The sequence below is a fragment of the Sapajus apella genome, unplaced genomic scaffold (assembly GCF_009761245.1).
Source record: "Sapajus apella isolate SASKATOON/1434 unplaced genomic scaffold, GSC_monkey_1.0 scaffold33, whole genome shotgun sequence".
NCBI lineage: Eukaryota > Metazoa > Chordata > Mammalia > Primates > Cebidae > Sapajus > Sapajus apella.
Window position 1 is genome coordinate 9374051 of NW_022436973.1, and position 6804 is coordinate 9380854.

The following is a 6804-nucleotide window of genomic DNA, read 5'->3' on the forward strand; positions in this document are numbered from 1 at the left end:
CGGTTAAAATGCCCTCTGCACTAAGAGATGATGCTCACACTACGAAATTTAATAAATAACGGGTGCTAGCACCGCTCCTTTACACTTCTGTGGCTACTGTGACTTGGAGAAAATTACTTGACCCCTCTGCGCCTTGATTTCTGCTTCTGTAAATAGGGATAAACTAGAAGGCCGTTGTGACCATTAAAAGAAACAATGTTCCTGGGAGAAGGCTCATTAAATGTTGCCTGTTGGTGTTAAACACTTTTCACATATTAGTTTCCTCCCTGAATCCATTAACACCCCGCGAGGCGAGTTTCCCTCTTTCCTCCCATGTCACCGAGTGGCAAACTAAGGCTCAGCCACCAAAGGGACTGAGTGAAATGCGGATACGGCCCCAGCTCGAGGGACCGTTGTTGTTTCTCTCCGAGCCCAAGGTGTGCAAAGAGCCCAGAAGAGGCAGGAGCCAAGGCAGGACCAGCTCTGCGCGCCTCCGGGAGCCCGTAGACCCAGCCCGGGTAGGAGAGCCGGAAGCAGCCGGGGCCGGGCCCGCCCGAGGCCTCCCAGGAGCAGCCTCCGTTCCCCTCCCTCCGCCCCTCGCCGGGCGGGGCGGGGCGCGAGCACAAAAGACTCCAACTTCCGAGCGGGTGCGGGCCCACCCAGCCAACTACCCGCCCAGGCTCAGCCCACGGGGAGGGAGCAGGCAGGGAACGCCAGGGCGGCCCGGAGCGGGCGCGGGAGCGGGGGGCGGGGGCTGGGGGCTGGGGGCTGGGGCTGGCGACCCGGGGCGGCGGGTCCGGGTGGGAGAAAAGAGCGGCGGAGGGGGCCTGGAGTTACTCGGGCTCCCAGGACTCCCCGAAGGGTAGAAATAAGAGTTTCTAAAAATAGCCAGCGGCCCGCCAGAAGTGGGTGAACGGAAAGGAACAAAGCACACACCCTTCCCGCACCCCTAAGGAGACACCCGCAGCCCCCACTCACCCGCGCCCAGAGGTCTGGAGAAAGCCGCGCGGCTGGGAAGGAGGCGGTGCCGCTGCACTCGGGGACGTAAGGGAGGGAGGAAAAGGGCGGCTGCGGCGGGAGGAGGCTGGGCACTCGCGCGGGAGTCGTACTTGCCGTCGCCGCCGCCGCTACCGCCCCCTCAGCTTCTTCGGGCTCCGCTAGCCCGCGCCCGCGCCCGCGCCGCTCGCGCGCTCCACCGCACTGACAGCGACGCGAGCCCCGCAACCGCGAGCCCTGCCTTCGGCCAGCACCACTGACGCCCGCGGGGGTGGGGGCACCCGGAGCGGCTCCCTGAGCTCGGCCCCGCCCGCCACTCTGTCCCTGGTCCAGGGCTCTCCCACGTCTCTGTCTCCAGGGAAGGACACGATGACACGAGCAAGAGGAGTCCGCAGCCTCACCCAGAAACGGCCCGGCTCCCCAGGCGCAAGGGTTCTCCCCACCCTCCTAGCCAGGCTTTGGAAAGGTCCAGAGCTTCGGCGGGGACAGGAGAAAGGCGGGTCCAGGGCAGGGCCTGAAAGGGAGGAGGGACTGAGACGCGGCTCGGGGGGCGGGGCTGGGGCGGGAAGAGAGAATCGCCTGAACAGGTTTGGAGCCAAAGTGGGGGCGGAGCTGAGAGAGTGGTAAGGCCCTGGGAAGGAGCCGCGCAGGTAGGGAAGATGGTGCAGGCGACGGGGGCCTGGAGCCAGGAAAGTGCTTGGAGATACTGTGGGCCTGGCCAAAGGAGAACTGCCCAGAGGGCGGAGCCATGGGCGGAGGGAGGTGGAGCTGAAGAGGAGCCTATAGTGGGAAGAAGATAGAAGCGACCCTGAAGAGGCGGGCCCGGAAGCAGGGGGGGAGGAGGGGCCCTAGGGGTGGCTACTCAGGGCGGGAGCCGGAAGGAGGCGTGCCTCAGGGAAGGACTGACCGGTGGTGCTCGAGGTGGGCGGAGCCTGAGGATGGCGCTCAAACTAGCAGGCCGTGGTGGTGCCTGCTGGTTTGAACAAGGATCCGGAAGAGACGAGGCAGGAAGAAACTCCTGGTCCTTTCGCTTTCAAGGAACGTGGCACCAAGACAGGGTGAGTGAGGGACGCTCTTCGCTGCCTAAGCTGGGACTGGGCGGAGAGGCCGCGCTGAGGGTGGTCTCCGAAAACGGTGCGGGAGATGTTTTATAACTTGATCCGGGTGCTAGTCCTTCCTCCTACACATTTCTCCTGTCAGGATCTCTTACTTGAATCGGTGTTCCACCCTCCAGTGAACAGCCAGAGTCTTCCTAATGAGACCGCAAGAGGACCGTTGCCCTTCATTCCTCAGCTATGGACTTCCCTGAAAGTTGAGAACTGACCATATTCTCGATGCCTCCTCTGACCTGTGATTTCGTGACTCACATCGCTTCCTCTGAACCTGTTTAAGAGACGGGATTCCTTAGAATGGGGCAGAGTTTGAATTTAGAGTCCTGGCTTTGCCATACCAGGAGTTATAATTGCCCTCCTGTTGTTTGATGACCTCCTTGTCCTGTTTTAAAAGGAAGATAAATCAAAGAGTTCACGACCTTGAGAGTATGCCTGGGACGTTCTTCCACAAACTCTGTTTTAATATCACCTCCTCAAAAGAGCTCTTCCCTGAACACCTTGTCTCAAGATGTTCTCTAGTTTGTCTTCTTGTTCTGTCATGTATTTGTCTGTTCATTGTTTATTTGTGTGTTTTTTGATACGGAGTCTTGCTCTGTTGCCTAGGCTGGAGTGCAGTGGTGTGATAATTGGCTCACTGCAACCTCTGCTTCCTGGGTTCAAAGCAATTCTCATGCCTCAGCCTCCCAAATAGCTGAGATTACAGGTGTGCACCACAATGCCTGGATGATTTTTGTATTTTTAGTGGAGACAGGGTTCCACCATGTTGGCCAGGCTGGTCTCTAACTCCTGACCTCAGGGGATCCCGCCTTGGCCTCCTAAAGTGCTGAGTGAGATTACAAGTGTGAGCCACCCCACACCCTGCCATGTTTGTTTGGTTTTTGAGACAGGGTCTCATTCTGTTGCCCAGGCTGGAGTGCAGTGGCATGATCAAAACTCACTGCAGCCTCAACCTCCCAAACTCAAGCAATCCTCCCACCTCAGCCTCCCTAGTAACTGGGACTACTGGCATGTACTACCACTCTGGGCTACCTTTTTTTTAACTTTCACTATATTGTTCAAGCTGGTCTTGAACTCCTGAGCTCAAGTGATCCTCCTGCCTTGGCCTTACAGGTGTGAGTCTCCATGCCCGGCAGAAGGGAGATATTTCTAAGGAAATATGCTGACAATCTAGCTAACACTTAGTGAGAATTTACTAATTCGTATGCAGTCTGCTAAGTGTTTTTCAAGCATATTTAATTCTCACAACATCCCTATGAGGTAGGTACTGTTCTTACTCCGTTATACAGATGAGGAAACTGTGGCACAAAGAGGTTAACTTTCCCAAGGTCACACAGTTGGTAAATGATGGAGTCCTGCAGGCTGAATTACTATATTATCCTACCTCCTAATTATTAAGGACCTAGGGTTGTTGGTCCAATAAAGGTGAAGAATGAAGATGTGACATTCTTTTGCTTTCAGGATAGTGTGACATAGGATATGATACCTACCTAGGGTTGCAGCAGATTATTTATTTTTATTTTTAGCCACATGAGGGAGGCCAGTTAGAAGACAAAACCATCACATAGAGGAGGGCAAGACAAAAAATATTATAGAATAAAATGAGTCAGAGACTTGATCCAGCCATTCCTGAAGTTTGACCCACCTCTCGACTTTAACATGAACATTTTTATAGTAATGTGAGTTGTGATTTTTTTTTTTTTTTTTTTTTTTTTTTTGGGGAGGGAGTTTTGCCCTTTTTTCCCAGGCTGGAGTGCAATGGCGCGATCTCGGCTCACCGCAACCTCCGCCTCCTGGGTTCAGGCAATTCTCCTGCCTCAGCCTCCTGAGTAGCTGGGATTACAGGCACGCGCCACCATGCCCAGCTAATTTTTTGTAGTTTTAGTAGAGACGGGGTTTCACCATGTTGACCAGGATGATCTCGATCTCTTGACCTCGTGATCCACCCGCCTCGGCCTCCCAAAGTGCTGGGATTACAGGCGTGAGCCACCGCGCCCAGCCGAGTTGTGATTTTTATAATTGGCAGCCATTATTTCCTAACTAGAACATGAGTAGAGTCCCAACAGGTGGAGCTAATAAATAATAAAGTGTCAAGGTTGGAAGAATATAATGTAATTTGGTTCGTCTGCATTTTTAATCCCGTTAGTAATCCTACAAGGTTAGTTCTGTTTTTTCCCTCCATTTCACAAATGAGGAAATGTGATATGGCCATTGTATGGCTACTCAGGAGGCTGGAGCAGGAGAATCTCTTGAATCCGGGAAGTGGAGGTTGCAGTGAGCCGAGATCATACCACTGCACTGTAGCCTAGGCGACAGGGAGACTGACTCAAAAACAAAACAAAGTTTTGTTATTATCAATGTGAAAGGCATTCTGCTATCTACTGGAATCCATAAAATCATGAACTATTACAACTGGAAAGTTCCTCCAAGACACCTCATCCAGGGGTTTTCAAACTTCTCAAGCTGTCCACCCTTCTTACCCAAGACCTTTCACAGAAAGGCAATGTATAAAACAGATGAGGGAGAGGGGGTGGCTTTGCTTGAAGCAGGGGAGAGGGACTCAGCGTCATTCCTACTAGGCCTCTCCACAAGCCACCCAGCCACAAGACACCCTTCTTAAGCAGTGATCCCTCCACAAAATCACAGGGTGTTGCAGAATACAGTTTAAGAATCACCATTCTTTCCCAGGTCCTGTTTTACAGATAGGAAAATGGAGGCTCAGAAAAGCATAGAGATTTACTTAATGGTTTCTGGAGGAAGTCAGTGGCAGGGAGGGATACCTGCCTTACAGGATAATGCACTTTCCAGTGGGAATAGCGCTATCTCTTTCCTGCTCTGCGTTTGAGAATAAACCCTGTCTTGGCTCCTTCCTGACGGGTGAGAAGTAGCCCTCCTGGAACTGCCTCAAAGCTCCTGGTTATCAACAGTGTTCTCAGTTGCAAATTACAAAACATAAATAAACTCAGGCTAACAGACACAGCAAAGGAATTTATCAGGAAGGAATGGGGAGCTCCCAGAACTGATGGGAAAGCTGGAGAACCAGGCTCAGAAAAGGCACTGAAGTGGTGAGCACAGACACTTGAATGTTGCCAGGACTCTCCTCCCCGTCCTATCACTTCTCTGTGTGCGAGCTTTCCTCCTCAAGGCTAGACACATGGCTGCAGCAGTGCTCACCACTCACAGCTCACCCGCTTCACCAGAGACTGAGGATTTCTGCTTCTGGTCTGAAGGACAAAATTTTAGGGAAGAACTTCGATTGGCCCAACATGGGTAAGTTCCTGACCCTGGTCCAATCATCTGTGGCTGGAGAGCCAGGTGCTGTGACTGGCCCAACTTAAACCAGGTGCCACTCTTTAACCAATCATTGTCAGTGAATAGGGAAGTGGGACATACCAGGAGATGGCAGTGCCATCAGAACCATATGATCAGAGAAAGATGCATTTCCCAAAAGATGGAGTTCATGGTCTGGGCAGATTGAATAATAGAATTTGACTACACCTGCCTCAGAGTCACCCCCTGCTAATACATTACTCACTGCTCAATTCTCATCATTTCCTCCACTGTGCAAAACCCTTCAATGGGCCTGGCACAGTGGCTCATGCCTGTAATCCCAGCACTTTGGGAGCCCAAGGCGGGAGGATCACTTGACGTCAGCAGTTCAAGACCAGCCTGGCCAACATGGTGAAACCCCCATCTATACTAAAAATACAAAAATTAGCCTGGCATCGTGGTGGGCACCTGGAATCTCAGCTACTTGGGAGGCTGAGGTGGGACAATCACTTGAACCTGAGAGGCAGAGGTTGCAATGAGCCAAGATCATGCCTGGGAAACAGAGCGAGACTCTGTCTCAAAAAAACAAAAACAAAACAACCCTTCAGTGCCTTCCCGTTGTCATGTCATCAGCATGGATCAAAAACTCAAATGTCATGCCAGGCACAATGGCTCACACCTGTAATCCCAGCATTCTGGGAGGCTGAGGCAGGAGGATTGTTTGAACCCAGGAGTTTGAGACCAGCCTGGGCAATGTAGTGAGACCCTGTCTCTACAAAAAAATTTTTTTAATTAGCCAGGCATAGTGGCATGTGCCTATAATCCCAGCTACTTGGGAGACTGAGGCCAGAGGATCACTTGAGCCCAGGAGGCCACGGCTACAGTGAGCCATGCTCATACCACTGCACCCCAGCCTCAGCAACAGAGTGAGACCCTGTCTCAAAACAAATAAACAGCAACAATAGCAAACCCTCACGTGTCTACAGGGGCTAGAAAGCAGGTTGGGGTGAGACAATAGAGAGTGGAGAGCAATGTCATGAACTGGAGAGCATGTGTCGCATACACAGAGGACAGCCAGCCAACTGTTCCTAGAATGCAGGTGCTGAGATGCAGGATTCTTCAAGAGAGCCCCCAAATCTGGATTTTCATATAAAATTTCCCAATTTCTAAATGTTGGCTCAACTATTTTTTAAAAGCCTGTGCAAGCCAAATGAATTATGTCTGCAGGCCAATTACTGTTGTAGGCTGTGGTCTAAAAATGGGCAATCTCTGACCTTTATAGCATAAAGTCTATAATCACACACCCACCTTTGGGGTCTATTATTTATTGCTACATAATAAACCACCCTGAAAATGCAGTGACTTAAAACAACAATGATTTGTTCCTTCTCACAATTTTATGGGATGACCAGGTAGTTGTTCTGCTCCATGTGGTGTCGGCTGTGAAAAG

General features: G+C 51.8%; 1 protein-coding gene and 2 long non-coding RNA genes across 8 annotated transcripts in view; 2 read left to right on the top strand and 1 right to left on the bottom strand.

Moving 5' to 3' along the window:
• The window catches only part of RALY (RALY heterogeneous nuclear ribonucleoprotein), an 87141-nt gene extending 85676 nt beyond the window's left edge, over window positions 1-1465 (bottom strand). For all 6 annotated transcript variants that reach the window (XM_032295216.1, XM_032295215.1, XM_032295212.1 and 3 more), the window contains exon 1: window positions 958-1465. The gene's annotated coding sequence lies outside the window, so the exon portion shown is untranslated. The remainder of the gene's footprint in view (window positions 1-957) is intronic.
• Window positions 1466-1596: 131 nt separating this feature from the next.
• LOC116562805 lies at window positions 1597-2579 on the top strand. Its single transcript, XR_004274100.1, has 2 exons — window positions 1597-2033; window positions 2176-2579. It is a non-coding gene; the product is annotated as an uncharacterized LOC116562805 (long non-coding RNA).
• A 527-nt stretch (window positions 2580-3106) lies between these two features.
• On the top strand, window positions 3107-4194 carry LOC116562808. The gene is made up of 2 exons (XR_004274102.1): window positions 3107-3763; window positions 4084-4194. It is a non-coding gene; the product is annotated as an uncharacterized LOC116562808 (long non-coding RNA).
• The last annotated feature ends 2610 nt before the right edge of the window (window positions 4195-6804 follow it).